Source organism: Colius striatus, chromosome 7 (genome assembly GCF_028858725.1).
Source record: "Colius striatus isolate bColStr4 chromosome 7, bColStr4.1.hap1, whole genome shotgun sequence".
Lineage (NCBI taxonomy): Eukaryota > Metazoa > Chordata > Aves > Coliiformes > Coliidae > Colius > Colius striatus.
The window spans coordinates 9,884,164-9,906,553 of record NC_084765.1 but is presented as its reverse complement, the minus strand read 5'-3'; positions in this window follow the sequence as shown (position 1 = coordinate 9,906,553).

Sequence of the window (22,390 nt, the reverse complement as noted above, 5' to 3'; positions counted from 1 at the left end):
AGAATATGAAGTGTGACTGAGCCGGTGCTGGTGCAGTCCTGGCGCACCGAGCACTGCGGGGTGGGAGGCAGCGCCGTCCGGGAACGTCCTATGGCAACATCCCCATCTAGCGGGTGTCACTGAGATGAGGACGCTTCTCTGGCCTGCCAGGACGCTGCCTGCCCACTGCTCTTAGAGCACTTGCACATCTGTTGCTTTCCTGAGAGAAGACAGCAAAACCCGTCAAAGTATTTCAGATTTTACATGGGTATTCTAAAAGCATATTCTATGGTTTTTCAATGACAGACTGTTAGTTCTTTTCACTACTGGGTATACTGAGCCCATTGTGCCTAAATAAGCTAAAGTACCTCTGATGGTTTGTACAGAAATTTTATGAATTAGTTTTAAAAGAAATGAAAACCTCTGAAAAGCTTTCAGGCTTGACTTACCCTTCCCACAGTTAAAGGTGCTGCCTTTCTCAGAATATACGTAAGAAAAAGGAGTTAATTGGGATTTGAGAGCTGCTGTGGTTGTAAATATTTATTATTGTCTTAAAGACAAAACATGCTAGAAATACACTATTATCCTGTATTATTATTGTGAGACATGACTACAAAATCCTGTGTCTGCTTTCCCCCCTCTCTTTATGAGGAAGTTGTTCCTAGCTGGTGAAAAAAAAGAAAGTTTACTCCTAGACTAAAATTAGTAACAGTTTTGACATTAACAGAGTGAGGAATATTTCAGGAATAGCACAGCAAAATTTCAGGAACAGCATAGCAAAATCTGCAGTACATTCAGTCCTAAAGAAAGTATAGTACACGTGTAATGGTGACCCAATTAATGCTTTCTTGTCTTTCTCAGAAAGGATTAGTGGCTGAAATAGCGTGCTAGTTATTTAAGGATAGTTGAATAACGTAATGGCATCTAACTAATCTGGTGCCTGTTGCTGATATTTGTAAGCAAGGAAGGCTTCAGATTCTCCAGCATCACATCTAGGCTAGGAATTTCTGTCTTAAATCCAGGCTGCAGCCTGGATTTTAGGTAGAAGACAAGAAGGGTTTCTGAGAGGAACCACCCAGCACCTCAGGTGACTGGGATTGTAAACTGCCCTCATCCCTCTCCTCATACTTTTTAATGCTTATCCTATTCTCAACATGCATAGAACATACATAGTTTTACAAACACACACACATGTATATATATTCCTAAGAATAGGTAAGATCCTTTCTCTGTGAACACATTTATAGATACATCTTACTTATTCAGCTGCCTTATCACATATATGCATGTCTTCTCAGCAAAATTTCCCTCACAATAGTTTACACTGCAATCTCCAAGGTATCATTTTGAAATGTAGGTTTGAATACTGTGGTTATGAAAGCAGGAGATTAACGTCATTAGCTCAAGTCAGGCACCGCAGAGACAGGTGCCATGCATGTTTCTCTGCCTAGCTCTGCCAATACACATTAATCTTGATCTGCAGCATTCCTGCTATTCCTGTCCTGGGCCCCTCTTGTGCCAAATTTTATAATTTATTTGTTTATAGGTATAGCAATGTTTTCAGTGAAGCAGAAGATCTTATGAATACTTTTTACTTATTTTCAACATTTGGTTTTTACTCTGCTGGGATGATCTGTCTTGTCCATGGTGCCTGTTATGAAGGGAAGGGCCCAGACTGGCACTGAAGTAATCCCATGATTTGACATGATCTGAATGTCAAAAGCAAAGAACACCGAAGTTAATCATTGCTTACTATGACTGACTCAGCTTCTCTAATCCTTTTCCATCCCCAGTCCTTGTCACTGTGCCATTTGACCTGCTTCCTCAGGGCTGGACTATGCACCTCCACGATGCGTTGCACAGGAACCCCGGCTGGAAAAGGGAAACAACTCTTGCAAAGCTTTAAGGGCCAACTCTGCTCAGACCAAAAGTAATTTGGGGAAGGGATGATGTCTTTGAGCTTGCTAGACATAATATTTCATATCTCAGGCAGTTACTCACCCATCCTTTCATATCTCAGGCAGTTACTCACCCATCCTTTCTTGTGCTAGCAACAGAGTTACTTGGTCTCTTAAGCAGAGAGGACTATCTAGTTTCAGAAAAAATGGACTTTGGTGTGCAAGGGTTTTGCCTCCAGGACTGGCAGTGTGAGATACAATCTCCTGCCACCACCACACCTATTCTGAATCTACAGGAGGTCATTTTTATTTCCTTTCATTCCATTCATCATCCCTGGGTGAAGGGATAAGGACAGCAGAACCCTGCTGAGCAATTGATATGTTTGTGCTGCTCTGTATTAAGAAGTAATGTTTTTGCATCACTTAGGTTACACACTTCTAATATATTCTGTTACCCACAACTTAATCCTGTCAGGACTTTTCTGCCAGCAGGCAAAATGGAATGATACGTTTTGTTCCTACTTAGTTTACATTGTGTATTTCTCCTAAGGAGTGATATATGCCAAGTACTTAGGATGGTAACAAAGTGCAAGTTTGTCATGGACTCCAACTGGACTAGGATGGGCTTTGCAAAAAATCCTGTGAAGTGGTATCTGGATTTCTAAAACTTTTTCCCTTAGCTTGCCTGATGTCAGTGTAAGCACCCTCTACTAGACCAGATGCAAGAGACAGACCTGCAGGAAACAATAAGGTGCCACAGCAGTTTAACCCAAGTGAAACATTCTCAGCACTGGAGCATCTGCCCTGGCATATGATGGTCATTCTCTTGCCCAGAATGTACTGCTGGTATGAATGGGAGCAATGAGACCAAGCTCCTTCTGCACTAACACTTGCATCCATAGGGATGAGGAGGCAGGTGAGATGGATAATCCCTTTCCATGTGCAACCCTGGTATTGTGTCCACTGGCATGACATCTCACCAGAGTCACACAATGTACAGTACAGGGCATCCTTTGGTATTTCCAACATTTCACTTGACTGCTGCTCAACACAACAAATACAATTCGTCAGGGCCATTTTCTTGTGCACCAAGAAAATGCACCAAGATACCAGATATTTACAACTGATACTTTACCAGCAAGACAAAACAGTGTACAGGACCATAAGCCACAAGATCATGTTGCTGGTATTTCCAGTTTTAAGCAGTAAAAATATCATAGTTCCTTAGAGCATCCAGCTGGTGGTGCCAAATAGTAACTGCAAAGGACAATTTTGCTGTATTTTGAATGCTTGGAGTATAAATTGGCTAAAGGCATCTTTACAGTTGTTTCTTAGGCTCTTTTTAACAACCGTCTCCTTCTCTCTCTCTCTCTGTTAGTGAACTTAGCAGCTCAGCTTCTGAAAGACAACCGTTGTGTGTTTATGTCTCACACAAGGGGATATAACGCCCTTCCACTCTGATTTGTTTGAAAGCTCGTTCTGTGCATGGAGTGTAGATGTATGTAGATGTACGTGGATGATAAGCAGTGGAAAATCAGGCCCAGGACATTTTGGCCTGGAGTAATATGTTTATTACTTCATAAATCATAGTAAACCTTAAGAACACATACACCTGTTTTCTTGGGAAGCGAGTATCTCTGTACCTGGCAGTTATATAACTTACATGATCTGATGTCCTGTCCAGGATCTTTAACGTGTTTATTATGGCTGTTGAAAAGTCAGCTTGTGACCTTCTTTTCCTCCGAAGTTCAGTAGTTAAAAGCATTTAGCTTGGAAGAAGATACCTGTTTTCAAATTTAAAAAGGGGGACAGGGGGGAAGTGGTAAAGGAACACCGTGTCATGTTTCATTGGCCAAACAGTGACCTATAAATGTGCTGGTGAGAACAGAAAATGTAATGCGCCAATGACTGCAGCCACGGTTTGTTTTCATTCTTTTTGATATTTGATTATAAAGGTTAAAGCAGGGGAAAGGGAATGCTAACCTGAAGTGCTAGCATTCCTATGGCTTCCTGCCACCTAAGTCAGTGCTGATCTGAATGGGTCAGATTCATTGCTTACATGAAGGAGGCAATGAGGAATAAACCCCTGGAAAGCCAGTTTTTACAACAAAATCATAGATATGGTCATTTTGAGAAGTGTTTTGCCCTGTTCTGGAGGGGGCCTGCTGTTCCTGTGGGCCTCCTGCTTTCCACTGAGAGATTGCAACACACTGCTGCTTGCACAAGACGTGGGTTTTGCTGAGATAGGCTGAGCAGATGGCAGAGTGCGAGTATGACCAGTTGGGGTGGGGAAAGTATCAGAAAGGTGAGTCAGGCAGAGAGAGGCGCATGGAGAATGGCACAACTGAATCATGCTTCTTTGACTTGGACTCTAGAACTGCTGAACTGGTGGCCAATGCAATTCATCCTGGCATCGTGAGAATTGTTTTCCAGACCATAATATTCCAGACCATAATATTCAGATCTTTGGTCACTAAAAGAGAGCGAGGAAATGTGAAGTGCTGAGTGAACACTGAGAAGAACCTCGCTCCAAAGGCATCTGCTTAACATTTCCACTTTTCCACATTTTCACTTGTCAAAATGATTCCTTAATTTGGCTTCAGGGATGAAGGTAGTTCAATATGCTGATTTATAGTAAAATTATTATATGAGAAAGGATATTAATTATATTGTCAAGAAAAAATTTCTGTATAGTCTGTGGTATTTAACAATACACTGTGTAGCAGAAATATTAGAGGAACAGCTTGCTCTGTTCTGAGATCAGGTATCCAGCAAGTATGACTTTGTGTTGTTTTGCTCTGCTAAAGTATACCTCATGAAATCTCCTGCAGTATTCCCTATGCAACTGTGGAGGCTAATGATTTACTCAGACTGATTAAGAAAATTAAGTCCTCTTCAAAGCATTATATCCAACCACTCTGCAAATGTTTTGAAAAACAGTGGCTGCACTCTGCCCCTACTTGCTCTTGTGAAATCTCTCTGTAGTGGATGGAGGCTACATGTGAGGAGGGAGCTGGACTACACCCTGTTCGTACTGGCTGGGCAATTACAGCTTAATTTTACAGCATTTCTTCAGGAGAGTGGGCAGTGCATTTAAAATCCTCAAGGGATCAGTGGTTCTTGCCTCCACAGTACCTTGAATCTATCTTATTAGAATGGCCCGAGATCATAGAATCATAGAATGGTAGGGGTTGGAAACAACCTTTAGAGATCATCTAGTCCAACCCCCCTGCAGAAGCAGGGTCACCTATATCAAGTCACGTAGGAACATGTCCAGGTGGGTCTTGAAGACCTCCAAGGAAGGAGACTCCACAACCCCTCTGGGCAGCCTGTGCCACTGCTCCCTCACCCTCACGGTGAAATAGTTTTTTCTTATGTGTTCTTTTTGTGTTCCAGCTTCATCCCATTACCCCTTGTCCTGTTGCTAGCTACTACAGAAAAAAGGGATGTCCCAACCTCCTGACACCCACCCTTTAGATATTCATAAATGTTAATAAGATCTCCCCTCAGTCTCCTCCAGACTAAACAGCACTAGTTCCTGCAGCCTTTCCTCATAAGATGCTCCAGTCCCCTGATCATCTTGGTGGCCCTGCGCTGGACTCTCTCCAGAAGTTCTTTGTCCCTCTTGAGCTGAAGAGCCCAGAACTGGACACAGTACTCCAGATGCAGCAAGGAAAGAAGTACAGGACAAATCCTACCATGTTTTACATCCATATAGACAATGAGCATGTTTGAATGCAGACAGGTAAAAAAGCAACTACTGGTGAAGCTCTTGTTGCTCACACCTGGGTTGCATGACTACAACTAAGAACAGAATGCAGCTGATTGTTCTTATTTGTATGTATAGTCATTTACCATTTGATGAAATCAAGAGGATAGATCATTCCGTTGATGGAATTTCTCAAGCTATGTACATGCTGCCTTTTCTCCTGGGTGTTTGATTAAATGAGGTTTGACTTTTCCTTCTAGCAAGTAAATTGTTTTCTTTTTCCTTTTGATCTGTCAGGACTGCCTGCCTGTCTTACCTTAATTCCTTCTGAGCCCTTTTATCATGCATATTCAAATTGGTAGATAGGTCTGTTTAACTGCAGATTCTCAATGCCACGTATCACTTCATTTTTCCGTCTGTCTCACCACTAGATTTCACAATATCATGGATGTCGTGATTTTTTGTGGTTTTTGTTGAGCTTCAGCTCCTGGTTTTTTCTTCCCTTAAAATAAACGTAAAAATAGCTTACGTATCACTCTTGTGGCTGCAGAAAAGCACATAATAACATGCTCAGTTGTATGTGAAAAGTAAATTAAAAGCATATATTTTTTTAAAAAACCTTCTGAGCCATGACTTTAGAGAATGCTTGAGGTGAGTGATGTTTCATACAGGGTTGTTTGTTGTTTACTCGCAGATAAGCAGCAGGATGGGATTTCTTTACTGGAGAATTTCAGATCTGGAATTTATTGACTATTTAGTCACAGTTACTGACTGAGCTATCTTAGGCACAGGGTAGTTTTCAACACATCTACAAATGTGACTAATAATTTAGCCAATTACTATAAAATGAAATCTATTTTTATGGAGTGGCCAGATGATCTCTGGTCTTTCTAAACCAGGATTATCTGGACTACTTAGTGGTCTTTAGTTCTGGGAAATAACTAGAAAAAATAGGATTGAAAGAACCTTTGTAAGGTAAAAATTGTTATTAGATGTAGAATTGGAAAAAAAACCCACTCCACATTTCATAGTTTTGTTTGGAGGGATATTTTTTCTTATCAATCTCTCATATGGCTTCAAAACAGGCACCTATTTTTGTACCCTCTCACCTTTGTTTTAAGCAAGTGCATTAGCTTTCAAATTTCCTGTCCTAACCCGATGAACACAGTGTTTTTTGTAGTAAATAATGGTAGCATCTCCTTTGCTACCATTCTTGAGTCAGAAAGTATAGAAAGGTCCTTTAATTAGTACATTGATTTTTTTTTTTTAATCTAAACTAAATTTTAGAAACCAGTTTAAAATGTTAGAAAAAGCCTTCAGTCTGCAAGGAGTTAAGCACATTTGGGATCTTGATGAACTCTAACAGTGTTATGTAAAAATGCAATTCTTTTATTATGTTATGACATTTTTAGAGACTGCTACTGTATTTCTGACTTGTGTAGCTTTTCAAGACCTTGAGATTAATGCTTTTAATAAATTAATTTCAAGTAAAAGTTTGTTCAAAACCTTTAATTTTGCAGCAGACATCCTGTAATGATAGAGGGAGACTTTTATTTGTTTATCAGGAGTGAAATCAATATAGGAGTAGAGAAGACATATTTAGCTGTGAATTTGCTGTGGAAGCTACTTTCTGATAGCAGAGACATGCTGTTGTAAAACAGCATGCATTTCATAACCTCAGTTTTACAGGCATCATATCACTGCAGCTTTTAAAAAAAGAGTTGACCCATTATGCAACTTTTAGAAATTAGCTGTAGAGGGCAATAGGAAGTGATAATTCCAGAGAAACATTCATACCAAAGGTTTTTGTTACCAATGAAAGCGGTTTTATGTGTGATTTATAAAATAGAAATAAAAGTTTAGAAATAAAAGTCAGATTCTGCACAGAACTGGATTCTTGCCAACACTAATGATTGTTCCTTTATCATCGAATCATAGAGTGGTAGGGGTTGGAGTACTTGCACTGTTCAGTATTCCAGTACTTACACATAATTTTCAAATAGGCTGGGATTTCTGAATTTACCATTTGCACTCTGGTCTTGCTCAGGTTTTCTTCCAATATTATCTGAATCTTAACTATATGCTGAACTGTAATCATTGTTAGTTTTTTTCTGGTCTTATTTTATTCATCATGTAAAAGTAAAATATACAAGTAATAACTGGCACACTATGTATGAATTGAGTAAACCAGATGCCAGGTCTAAATAGTTGTTTTCCTCCTTTTTTGTTTTCACATCACTTTTCATTTTTCTGAGGTGTTTATACCTAAAATATTATATGGTTTTGTCTCTGGGAGAGAAGATATGTAAGCAACAGGGCATAGGCTTTCTAAATGACAAACACCAAACACAGCAGGCTGTAGCAGATCCTCGGGTACAAATGCTCATGTAAATTAGATAGTCTTTTAAAATTATCCAATGTCAACCCTAGCAGTGACTGAGAAAATACTTCTCACCTGACACAACTATAGTCTGCCTGATGTTTTAGAATGTATTTTGATTGACACATCATTTTCTGCTCAGATTCTGCTCCTCCCTGCAACACCATACAAAACTTGTTGAAGAAATGCAACTGTTTTCCCTCAAATCACAGTTCCAGTCCTTTACACAGAAGGTTAAAGGCCAAATCCACAGCCAAAATTTTTGAGGTAGCAAAGGCAGGGTAGCCTAGCTCAGCTGAGGGCTGTAAACACTCATTGCTTAACTTTTAAATTAAAGAGTAGCTTCTCTCTTTCAGCTCTCCTATTTCTAACCTTATCTTGGTGGTGGTTGTCATTACGGGTAAGTCTCACAGCACTTGTACTCTGAGGTATCTAGGTAGGTGTCCTCTCTGATGATTTCAAGGATGAAGGTTAAAAAAACCCAGATGGCTTAGGAACAGATGGAGAAGAACTCTAAAATAGGCATTGGGTCACAGCAGACTGTGGAATATATGTGTTGGAAAAAAGACTGCTACAGCCTAGGTCCTTATCTTTTGCACATGTATTTAGCTTTGCATGCTGATTAAAATCTTTTGAAGCTGATAGAGCTTGCTGTGTGTGAATTTAAGCTGATATATAAAGCCTCAAATGTTAAGCATGAGGTTCTATCAGAAGCTACTCTAACCTTTTCCTTATTTCTCGTGTATCCTTGACAGACACAACCAAAGCTGGAATTTGTTGAATGTTCCAGTTCTGACCCTGATCCTCCAACATCCCATTTAACTACTCACATGATAAAGTTATTTGTAAATGTTAAATCTTTGTGGGATTATGATCTAAAGGAGTATTAGAGCCTGATCCAACTACTTCAGAGGCCTGCCCTAGATTTTGGTGATCAGTGTGTCAGAGCCATACTAAAGGGATTAAGATGCTGCCAGTGCTTACTGAAGATGCAGTTTTCCTAAAAGCACAGCTCAGTATTCGCGTATTGACACATCTGCAGCATGTGATAAAGCAGTGCACACTCTGTAGTGTATCTCACCATGCTTAGGCTTGTATGATTCTGATAGTTAACAGTGGCTCCAGTAGCCTTCTCTTTATTTATGCTTTCATAATCCAAATGCTTAGCAGCATAAATATTTCCTGTATGTGGCCATACACAAAGAGATGTATTTACTTATACAGTGTGCAAGGCTCTGTCATGGAGAAACATATTTTTTGCTAGCCTCTGTCTGAGATGAATGGGTTACCTGCTGCAGTGACATAGGCGTATTAGGCAGCCTGCCATGGCCCTGTCCCAGTGACTCTGCCATGCCTAGAGCTCTACAGGGGACTAAGCCTTTCTTTAGAGAGAGCAGCATTACCAGAGTAGAAATACACTTCATAGCATTTCAGCAGCTTGTATATATCAGGCTTTTGTAAATAATGAAGGACAAAAACATTACAAACTTCCTCCCACTGCTGGTACAGAAATAACCTGTCCTTTTACAACATTCCTTTGTATCCTTTCATTTTATTTCTCTGCCTTCTGCCTGTGTCAGGAGAAATTTCCTCTTTTTTTCCCAGTTCTGGCAAGCAGAACTGGGGAAATGATACAGGAAGAAATTTGGCTTTTTTCTTTTACCAGCTGGCAGGAGATATATAGTGACCTACAATGGGAGAGGGGTGCCCTGAATGTCTGTGGAGTATTGCTGAAATGTGAATCACGTGATTGAACAGTAGGAAAAGAAAACAGTAAATTCAGTGGTGAGTCCTTTTTTTGTGTCCTTTTTACCAGAGGCCTGGTAAAAGCAGGGAACGTGCTAGACTGGAAGACTTTATGTAAAAAATAAAAAAGTATGGCTTTTTCCTCACATGGTTTGCAGTTTATCCTAGGAATATAGAAATTATATGGTCTTGTTTGATACGGTGATAGTCCTGTTATGTGTTACATGGCTGTTCCATCCAAGCAGTTTTGCATCCATCACAAGCACAAGTTACTTTTGCCTTAGAATGCGAGGGTAAAAGAGTTTTCACTTCTCTTTCGTGGTAAAGAAGGTGATGTAGCTATGCCACATGGATATGGGAAATTTTTTGCAGCCATAGTACAAGCTCCCTTTCCAGATCTGAGTGTCTAGCTTAAGGTACTTCCTTTCTCATTATGTGACAAACTGATATTAAATAGTATAAAATCATCATCCTTGCATAATACCTTTCATCTCCAGATTTCAAAGCACTTTACAGTCATTAATCTGTGCCTCTTAACTCAGTAATCACATGAGTAAGATCTTCCTCACAGAAAGGAAACATTTCTAACTAGTTTCACATCCTGTTGAAAGATGAGAGAAGAAGCCAAGTTTACCCAGACAGGAACTGGGATTAAAACTCAGTACATCTGCTCTCCATAAGCATCTTTCTTCCTTTCAAATGCATCTACAGATCCAAAAGTCCAAATAAATATTGAGATATAGGTGGTTTTGGTGCATATCTAAAACCTGATGCTACTTGGTTTAAATTTAGGATCTCCAGCTAACACAGGTCTGTTACGTTGGTTTGTGGAGAAAAAAAATCTGTCATGTCCTGTGTGTAATCACAGCTGTTTTATTTGTTTGTTTTACAAATGGCTTTCTTCACAATGGATTTTGTTCAATATGCATTACTAATTCTGGCAGATTGCTCAGCAGTGTCTGCGACAAGAAGAATACTTGTCCCAAGATGAGGAGTCTTCTTCCATCTGAACAACTGTAGTGACTTCTAATCCTTTCAATCACTCTGTACAGAGAAAGTATAGAAGCAAAACCTGTCAAGAACACCAACAAGAACAAGTGGGTCAAGAACGCCACTTAGCTCAGAAAAAGCTTTCAGAATATAAACTGCAATGGACTTGCTGTCTGAGAATCAAAGGGGTCAGCTCTGGGAGTGAAATTTTCTTCCAGTCGCTCTAACTCTGCCATAGAAACCCACAATATCAGGGTTTGATCCCTTGCATAGCTACTATGTATGACCCAGTGCAGCCAGCCGTCCACTATTTTTTTCTGTTAAGTCTTAGCCACCTTTGTGCTTGTTTCTCATGACTAAAAAGCTGCCTGTTTGATATTATTTTTCTTTAGAAGGAGGAAGGCTGGCAAAAATTCATTACCAATCAAAAATTGGCACTAAGGCCTTCTAAATATAACCACTTACTGAATTTACCAATTTCATTTTTTTTCTTTATATGGAATTACTTTTCAGCTACTGTAACCTTTTGGATCCAGACTGTCATGTTATTTTTGAATCTTCCCATTTGGGAACAGTATTTCAAGCATTTGAACATTTTCTTTTTACCATTTGCAGAAGAGTGCTAGACTTTGACCCCCTCACCATCCAAGGTGTTTTGAAACTTACCCACACCTTTATTTACTGCAGACTGGGTTGCTGTGATTCCTGCCAAACTTCCTGCTCAGACACTGCTAAGAAAAGGTTTTATTAAAGTCAGTATCTTGAGAGTGGAACTTTATAAAAATTTTAAACTTTCAAGTCATGTTATTCTGTTATTGACTCTTGGCATTGAGTGATGCAAAGCTTGATTAGGCATTGATCACTTGAGTAATATGTGTTTGAATATTAACAACCAGCGCTTATAAGAGGAAGAGTCTAACAAAGGCTAATTTATTTGTTTAATCCAAGAGATAGTGTTTATCACAGCCCACAAGTAAAGGAAAGGTGACTGTCAGTTCCATAATCAAGTAGAAGAAACACTCTAAATTTGGAAGCAGAAACTAGATACATTCAAGCCACAAATAACCTGCAGCAACAGGTTTTTTATTCTGAGGCAAGCTAGTTCTTGGTATGATCTTCTATGGCATGCAGAAGCTTCTGTAATACTTGAGACTCTTTAATAAAAAGACTGACATATTTCTAAAATGGGTACTATAATGCAAGCTGAAAGAATATAGCTGAAAATCAACAGTCTGTGATAGGCAGGACGTCAAGGGAAATGATGGTAAAATTCCTCCCTTTGAATCCTGTTTCCCTTCTAATCTTTAATAACCTCTGCTATCAAAGGTATATGTTGAAACAGTAGAAGACATGGCTCCAGTCCTGTTATTTTTTATTCCACATGCACATCATTCACAAACAAGTTTATCAGAAGCAGTGAAGTAGTAAATGCTTTTACAGTAGGCCAATACTTTGAGTGCTTTAATGCTCAGTTTCAGTAAAAAGTGAGAGTCAAGATTATCCATTTACTTTGCAGGACAGTGGCATTATTGTCAGATGAGGTGCTGCATCTCGGGGAGTAGTAACTCCTACCACTGAGACGTAACCGACTTTAGAAATCGCTTAATCTATGCTATCTACAGCCTTACCTTTTTGTCATGTGAGCACTTCCTGAAAAAGCTTGAAGAAGATAGTTATAATTTGTTGTGTGAAATTGTTATTTTCTCATCAGTCAGATGCATATTTGATCCTGCATCACTGAAGTCAGTGGAAGTGGGATGAAGCTAAATGGCTGTTAGTCTTGTGGACTTTATGTGCCAAAATGCGCTCATGTGCTGCATCCCTTCAGGTTAGGAGACAGAGTTCTGGGGTTAGTGAGGCTTTTCAAGGCCAAGTTAGGGAAGAAGCTTCAATCTGACTTGTCACTTTGGGAAGTCTTCTCTCCCTCCTGAGTAAAACAGCAGCCTATGGTGACAAGTTTCCCAGTTTACTACCTAAGTAAAAGCCTCTGAGCCTGTGGCACTGGTGCTGCTTTTGGAACAATATCTGGTGTAATTGATAGATTGTTGCTTGTTGAGCATTTATTAACCACAGGCCAACTGATCTATGACTCTTTGGTGGGTGTCTGGTTTTATTGTTCTATCTGACAGGATATATATCAATAGCAGTTTTTTGTGTTTCTTAATTTGCTCCGTCTTGCAGGGGGAACAGTGGAAAACAGAAACTAAGCAAGTTACCCCCCACAGACGATAGTGAAGGAGTTGTTTAAGAACACAGTACAAACAGGGGCCTTGGCAGTAATACTGGTGCCTGGTATTAGTTTGCTTTTTGTTCTGTACCGTGTACGTCTGATTTCACTCCATCTAATCTAAAAAAATGCATTTGCATAATAACTTTTTCTTAAATAAAAGGTACATTGTTGAACTGTTTAATTGTACTTTGGCTGACTTGCATGTGTTTTCAAATCCTTGTTTCCTAATAGCTTTAAAGGAACAGGAGTTTGCCAGGGTCTCTGTTTAATTATTTCACCTATGTTTACTTGGAGAGTTTTCTTTTTAATCTGATTTTCTCCCTCCTTCCCTCTTCTTTCCCTCTTCTTTCTCTCTTTCCTCTCTGTTGCAGAACACTGCCCCAGGCATTCAGACTTAGGCACTTGTCCAAATCTATTTTAAAACAAAATTTTAAATCAAAACTTCTTGCAGCTACAGGTCAGATGTACTTTCCCTGGGTCAGCAGGAACACTTCTGATGACATTGCAGACCCATCTCTCTTTCCTCTCCCGGTAAATATAGGCATAATGTAGAGCTATAAAAATGTTAGTATTTCAGAAGTCGAGGTTACCTTGTCCCATATAGGACCGATTGAAAGAACTTTGGCTCAGAAAGAAAGAGGGAAAATAGGCATACCTTACCTAAGAAACTTATTTTTTACCCTGATTAACAGTTAAGAGTTAGCAAAGCATGTATAGATTTTACAGTGTTGACAAATAGCTTCATTATTACCATAATAATATCAGTTGATATCAGAGGCAGAGAAATATGGAACCTGAAATGCCATTCAGAGACAGGAGAAGCATGGTATTTTGAAGATACAAAGGTTTTTTTAAGTGCTGCACCCACGGTAAACCTGTAGTGCTGTAGAAAGGTAGATACTTTGAACAGAACTTCTTAGAGCAGAAAGAAATGTTAACAGATTTGAACCTGCATTTGTAGGTGAAAACGTGCTAGTATTTTCATTTTCTCCTAGTGTTTCCATGGTAGTTAGTCTTTAGTATGTTTTTCATCTGCTTTTGAGCCACTTTGCTGTACTGCTGGCTGTGAAAGTGAGAGAGCAGCTTCTGCAGATGAAAAGCCAGCAATGATAGCATTGGAATGTGACCTCGGACTTTTATCAGAATGACATTGTCTGTCAGGCGGTACGACATTCTTATTTTTCCGACCACTTTTGGCATGGAATCAGGTCAGTTCAGGATGGGGGCATATATTGTCATATACTCATAAATGACATATCGACTCTCAATATGAAGCTAGCTTTGTTAATATGAAATAGGTTTCATTTCAAAAGTCCTCTGTTGTGTGTAGATGTTTAACACATTCCACTGTCGCTTAAAACCCATTTTAAAACTCTGCCTGAAAGAAACCACTGGGATTAAGAAAGACTGTTTTTTCTCTCAGAAAATAATTGAAATAGACATCAAATGAGCAAAATATTCTTGATGTAGATCATGGGTATTCTTCTGCTCAATAGCCCAAAGTCTCAAACTGTGATTATTCCTTCTGCCTCATGTTTGCTAAGTGCCTGAAACAATGGCAGAAATGAAGCTGTTATCTAAAAGATGGATTTTGAGTAAATGATGTTACTTGGTCATAATCTCTGTAGCTTGCTTCTCCCTGACCACCACTGAAAATGATGAAGGCGAGTGTTTGGTGGATAGACTGTGAGGGTGAAAGCTGAAACCATATGCCAGTTCTGTTCTCAGCCTGACAGTTCACTTGCACCTTGAGCAAGTTATTTCCTTGAGCCACAACATCCACAGCTGCAAAACAGGGTGAGACTTGGAGTCCTTGAAACAAAACCGTGTCCTTTGTAATGCAAATTCTGTTATTTCTATGGTACTACTTCTAAGGTGTTACAGATCTGAGATTTATTTCTCGATTGTGTCCCTAAGGGGATTTCAAAGTGTCAGGAATATTTTGGGAGTTTGGTGCATATGGATTAGCAGAACACATGCTGGTGGGACTGTCTTTAAGCTAAAAGGTTGAAGTGCCAGAAAGCTGATGCTTTTACATCTGAACAAAAGGAAATACTCCTGCTCTTCTTTTACTGTGGAGCATAGAAGAAATTCTGTCATTGCTTTCATTATGAATCATGCAGAGAGTAGTTAAGCACAAGTAAATGTTTCAGGATGAAACTCTGTCCTTAGTTTTTGATAATGCTTCTGCTCTTGAAAGGAGAATTGAGGTTGGTTCCAGTATTCCAATCCCACCTCTGGGTTTTTTTCAGATCAATATACCAGATGTTAATGGATGAATATTTAAGCAACATTCCTTTTTGTGCATAGAAAACATAATAACGTATCCTGTATTCTAGAGCTGAAAAGTTTGCAATGAGTTAGTAAATAAGTAAGTTGAAAAGGACAATTTTAGCCAGTTATGTCTGTTTCCAAGATAGTTTCTTATGCAAGCTGAAAAGATCAAGCATTTCTTCATAACAATAGTTACCTCAGACCAAAGTAGAGCAGCAGGAGAATTATCCATATTAGAAATCTCAGCCATAAGCCTGTTTGCTTCTGAGCTATAATATTGTGGTAGAGTAATTACAGAAATTGAAAGCATTTCAGAGTGAACAAATGAGCAAAAGTCTTATTCTTGCTGAGCAAGTACCTAAATGCTTCCAATGAAAGTGAACAATTTCTGATACATTCCTGATCTGGGAAAAAAAAAAAAAGAATCAGTTTAAACAGTATTTTGAGTCACCAGTCAAGTTTTGAGCATGCTCATAACTTTCTCACTAGTTCTGAGTCCTGTGTTTGGGAAGGGCCTGGACTGATTGGCTGAGTCATTTTCTGGTGATTGAGTGGTATGTCTGAAAAGGAAACATACTGCAAAAGGCTTAAAGGGGTTTATAAATAGAAAACGTTCTGAGGGAAAATCGTTTCTCAGAAAGCAAAGTCTATTGAGACATCACTGTATAGATGTTGTCAGTTTATGAGACCAACATTTCCTAATGGAAAAAAAAAAACCAACAAAACAACTTTAAGGACTTAACAATATTTCTTTTATATCTTTATCTTACTCAGATAAGTGTGTAGACACAGTAATCACTTCTAAACTTCAAAATAAACTGCCTTGGTAGCTCTCCTTTTGTTTTCAAGGCCTATGTTTTTGATTCCAAGACCAAATATTTCTTTAAATTTATCCTTGTTAAACTGGCAAAATCCTGATTTACTGTGTTTCCTATGTGCTTCTTTCTGTGAGACAGTATGTATATGTCATCGGTCATACATACAGAGAGGGCAAGGAAATAGACACGGGAGCTAGGAATTCCTGCACTAAAACTGCTTCTGTCACTGTTAAATTAGGTCAACTTAGACATGTTTTCCAGTAATTTTGCTAGTTTTTCCCAGGTCTGTGATTTGTCTTCACTTTATTCTTCTGGAAAGGTGGGATAACAGCTACTCTCCCATTTCAGAATGGTATTTTGCCACATGCTGAATATAAAGCATAATAGGGTGCTGTAAAATTACCTTGAAGTCAATGATTTGTAGTGTCATTTTTTCCCCTCTCCAATTAGCAGCAATCTTAGGATCCCTATCTGGTCATATCACAGTGTAACTTACTAACAAACTGATCATTTGACTGAAAAGAGCAGTTGTGTCATTGTTTAAAGAAGAGCCATGCCGTTAGCACTGGAAAAAAAATATTGCAGACAAGTAATGCAGCTGAAATTAAACTTTCCTAATTTATAGCTGGATCCAAAGCTATCCAAAGCCAGTGGGAATCTTTCCACTGACTCCATTAAACTTTGCATATTTGTCCACAAAAGTGCTAGTATACAGCCCAGCCAGGCCTTGGGAGATGCTTTCTTCTCAGCTGACTTTCTTTGGCTAGAGCTGCGAGGGTGAAAATGGTGCTATCTACAGTACCAAGGGCAGGGAGAACAAAAACCTGAAACAAAGGGCTGTAAGAAAACCCTCACTAAAAAGGAAAATGTGAAATATAACTAACAGTAAATGCTAGCAATATTTTGGCGTCTTTTGCCTCCAGGCAAATGCCTACACTTTTATAATGACATGCAGACATTAGTTTGGTTTAAGATGCTTATTGATGCTTTGTAGACGAACGTTTGAAACAAAACAGAGGGCAAGAGTGGGCAATTTTCCAAAATGTGGGTATACTGTGAAGTAAAAAAGTACTTATAAGCTTTTTCTCCATGAGTGCACAGTGAAATGTATGTGTTGGCTAAAATTCCTACTTCTATACACTAAACAAAATCCTACTCTATCGCTGCCTGGAGTAGTTGATAAGAAAAGGAACTGGCCTCATGAAGGAGAGCAGCCATTTCATTAAATTAATTAAAGACTGAAACCTGCTTCCAACATAGAACTTTTTCTTACAACAAGGAAGTTTCATCTGTAAAGTTTCACAGTGAAACATACTCTGAAAGAGTCTGTTAGTGACTGCATGTTTATTGACATTTAGTATAAATTATTCATGTGTATCTAAACTTTTGTTTAGTGTTTGATAACAATTTGTCTGTGTGGGTGACAGTGAAAGGCCAAACAGTGATCCTTAGATCATCAGGAAGTATTACTCAAAATTACTTCACAGGATTCACATGGTTTATTTAAAGTTTACTTTTTTAATACTGAAAATGCTTTTTAGTCTTTAGCTTATACATTGTTAAACAGTATGTTGGTGAATGAGTGCATACCTTGATGCATATGATGTGTATCTTGAAGGAGCAGCATAATTGCTGCTCATGAAGAAATTGCACAGGTGCAATATTGCTAACAGAGGCACTTTGTATGCAGATAGAAGTGCTTTCAAATCAGGAAGGTTGAATGGCAAAAGAAGACTTTTCAGTTATGCAGAGTTTCACAGATCAGTCTCGTGTATGAATTTTGATTAACCTATGAAGGGCACTTGAAAGAAATACCAGTTCTGTGAACAGCATGGAGCAATCATACAACACGCCGATGAACTAAGTTTTTGCTCATCAGGATTTCCCCTGGGAATGTGGCAGTTGTTAGATGTCTTCATTTCAGCTGTTGTGAAAACACACTTGTGCCCAGGCTTTGTTTTCTCCTCAAGTGCTGCTGTTACCATTCCAGAGAGTTCAAAGTGGTTTTGCTCTTGGTGTGTTCAGGCTCCTCCTTCGCCAGCTGAAATCTGATATTTCAGACTCTGGATATGCAGGAGCAGGAAGTGTGGAGGGATGCCAGCTGCCCTGTTGACAAATTTGCAGATGTACAAGGCTTTTTTTTTTTTTTTTAAATTGAAGAATACCCTTTTTTAAATGCTGGCACTGAGACTGGAAAACTATTGGCAGATGGTGCAACTCTGAAAGTCTTTCTTTAAGCTACACTTGTTTCTTTGAAGTTGCTAACGTGAAAGGTTTAAATACTAAATTATGGATTCCATAAAAATACTTTACAGTTTGTCAAGAACAATATTGCTTGCACTGTGATCTAGTGAGATCACGTGGGCTAAGAAAACCCAAGCAACAGAAAGGAGGCTGTTCAACAAGCCTCAGTGTTACCTGGGAAGCTGGTGGCAACTCATGAGGTGGCACCTCTGTCAAGTGCTGGGCTGATAGCCAAGTGGTGGTAGGAAGTGTGGTGCTGCAAAGCTTGCTGTCTTGGTAGGAGACAAAAGTAGGGGCTGAGTCACCTGGAACTTCTTTGAAATCTGCAAACCTTATGGCAAGGGAGGACAATGACTATGGCCTTATTCCACATGTGGTCTCAGCATATAAAATGCTTGCTATAACACTTCTTCTGCACTGCCAGGTAGGCTGTAGCACTTGCAATCCCCCTCACAAGCAGTGCAGAAGAGAATTATGTTCTCCTGAGCCACTCTCAGTTTAGAAGATGGGTTTTTGGTAGCACTGATATCTGCACGTGGCCCATGTCTGTACTGAGCCCTTCTAGGAGCAGAGGCATTATATAAGGCTGAGTTCTTCCTTATAGGCTGATGGAAAACTGACAATGCTGGAAGGGGACCAATTTAGCTGGGAAAACTGAAAGTTGTTAAGCTTGAAAAACTTAATTATCACATAAGGTTAAAGAGGAAAATTGCTTTAGGCCCCATTTAAGAAACCAGGGATGAAAGGGTGGAAACAGGAATAAGCTGTTGGGTTTTTTTTCTATGATCAGATAAGAAGGAGAAATCTTCAGTGCTGCTGCAGCTGGATATAAAAAAAACCCCTGAAGTTGCAGTGGGTAGTTAAAAAGCAATTAAACTTTCAAGAACAGTTTGAGAACACTGTTGGAATCTTTACCCAGGAAGAAGTCCTGAGATTAGGATATTTTTCCTAAGGTTAAGGTAGTGAGTGGAGACCTATGACTCACAAGTTTCTAACACCAGGTTTAGGAAAAAGTCTCTTTTGTGTCTGTACTGCCTGTAGCCTATCAATGCTGTGAATATCTTTAGCTTTAGCAGCTGTGCTGCTATTTGGCCTCTGGTGAGGACTGTGGAATCATTGCTTTTAGCACGTGTCTTAGTCTTCCTTTTTTTTTTTTTTGGCATTTGAGTGAAGTCAGAAGAGAAGTTATTGGTTTAAAAGAGCATCAGATTGACTCCAGGGAAAGGTAGGAGGCTGGATGAATTTTTCTTTCTTACCAATAAGCATGGTAGTGAAAAAATGTCAATATGTCAATTCATTGAGCATAACCACTTATAACTGAGTAGTTTTGAACAAAGTTTACTGAAATGCAAACCTACAAGTAAAACAATTTTTTGTATGCATCTTGCTATATATAAACATAATGTACACAATTTCTGTGGAACACATAGGTCCTTAGTTATTCCACACTTATTGACAGTATCCTTTGGAAATCTATGTCAATACTATATTGAGTAGAGAGTAAATATGAGAGTAAAAATGTCAGAGAAGTTAATTGACATTTCCTACAGATTTTAGAACATGGGAAGGAACTTTAGAAGTTGTAGTTGTGCATTGGCTACAGTCCTAATTATGACATGACAGTAAAACTCACATTGCTTCTTTTTTGCCCAGACCATGAGTTTGCATTTTAGTTGCACTGTAATACAAGGGTATCATGGCTATTTTTCAAATGCTGATTGGAAATGGCACTAAATACACATAACTCTTGTTTCTTAGCAACCTTATTTTTTAAAAACAAAAGGATGTTGAATACAAATAATTTAGTTATTTTATGCTGTCAAGACAGAAAATAATGTGTAACAGACAAAACAGATACCCAGCAGTTGTTGGTTGTTTCCTATTATCTCCATAGAGCAAGTTAGAAACATTTGTGTTAGATTATTTGGAAAAAAGACTACATCTTCTTCCTTGCCATTCCTTCCTGGCTAAGCATAAGAAGCTGAGTCATCTCTTCTCTAATACAGCATAATGCAGCACAGTAAATGATCAGTCACCAGAATCTCCCAAAGTAAACTCTCGAATTGCCAAAGAAAGTACCTCCTTAGCCTAGAATGAAAAAGAAAAGATAAAGAAGATTTAGCATTTAACCCATTAAACATGGGTTTGCACATGGAGTCATATTCATTAAAGAAACAATTATAATAGCACAGACTAACTAGAAGTGTTTAACTTAAAAATCTGTGGAACTGGAAGCATGGCAATGAGAAGTACTGTGGTTTCATCCTGAGCTAGGCAAGTATGTCTTAGTGTTCAGCTGTCTGAGAAACAGTAATTGCTCTAAAATATCACCAGAGTTTATCTCTGCATCAGACTTATCATGATGGTCCTCACTGGTTTGAACTGTCATTCTACCATTAATGACACTCAGAGAAGACTTTGTTCAGTAACACCCACAAAACATAAATAACATTTAATTAAATAAAGTCTCTGTTAAGATGTATTATGCTAACATCAAAGCATCTGGAAAGTAATCTTTGTCTCTGACAAAGAAGGTTTCCCACAGACAAGAAATAATCTCAGGTTCTTGCTGACAACACATAGAGAGTGGTTAATTTGTATTAAGCATGTATTTACAGAAGATTCCCTTTATTCACTGATAGTCACATCTAGGAACTATTTTCATGCACATGTGTGCTAAATGCACAGTTCTTCTGTGTTTCTTTTGGTTTGTTTCTTCCCCCCACCCCAGAATTTTCCCAGCTTCTCTATCACAGTTCATTGTATTTTTCTCCTGACATAATCTGAAGCAATGTGTCCAGCCGTTTTGCAATGTGACATCCTTTAAACAGCTGACAGCTGCTCATGCAGATGTTTTTGCATGCTAACAAAGTAGCATCTATTTACCAGCTGTGCATTAACTTATTTTTTTTCATAATTTCACCTGACGTTGAAGTTTCACTTTGCAAAGTCTTAATCTGAAATCAAGTATGACCAAACTCAGAGTACATTTTCAGGGAAGGTGTTAGCACAGCAGTGCAGGAAGGAAATCTTATCAGCTTTGTTGAGCTTGGTCGGTTAGTTTTATAGAGTCATTTGTCAGCAGAATCCAAAGCAGCAAAGCTACGAGTATGAACTAGGAAAGTGAAGTCTGACCCAAAGCCTTTTGGAATCCATGCAAAACAATGTTTAATTACTTGTTCCTTTTCTCTTTCCAGTCAGTGAGATGTTGACATTTATTTCAACAGGAGAAGCAGCTCAATGCCTTTGATATTCTCTCACATGTATTCCTCAGAGGTGGCGACTTACGCAAATCAAAGCAGAACCAAAACTGTATCTGAATACACACTCAAATGGCAGAAATGAAAATACAAAATAAGTGTGGAATAAAGCCCCTAGGGCACTGAGGACTCAGCATCAATAAAATCAAGACTTTGATTTTATGTGTGATATTTTGGTGATTATAATTTCATGTCTTCAGTAAAATGAGAGTTATCCTAGAGAGTGTGAGGCTCATTTCTTCTGCCTTCAAAGGAGCAAAGTTTTGAACTGAAGATTTTGAAGAGGCTGTTGATGACTAGCTGGGTGCTCTCTATATGAGATTGCCATTACCAAAGTGTCTTAGGAAATGAATCTGTTAATATTGAATGATACTGGGAGAAGGAGGTCATCCTGTGCTCAGATTTGGTATATTATAAATTTCACCTCAGTGAAATACTTTTTAGGTTTAGGGAGATTTAGCCAGAAGAGACATATGATCGAAGAGTGACGTTTCCTAGATTTGTGTCAGTAACTTGCATTAGACAAGCTCTTTTTTGGTTTTGTCAAAATATCAGAGAAAATTTTCACATATGGGGAAAAAAAGCCCAACCAACCACAAAAAAAAAAACCCGACCCCACATGCTCCAAACCTCAAACACAGAATATTTGTGTTGAAGAAAAGAGGTGTAATGTTACCAACCTGGGGATGTGTTACCAGCCATGTGTGCAATGCGATAGTTAGAGCTTTCCCTCTTAAAGGAAAGTAGCAACACCGGGCAAATAGAAATCCTAGCAGTTCTGTGCCAATGTGAGAGCTCTACTACTGTTCCTGCAGAAAAAGCAGTAAGAGCATAAGAAATTGCTAAAATGACAATTTTAGCA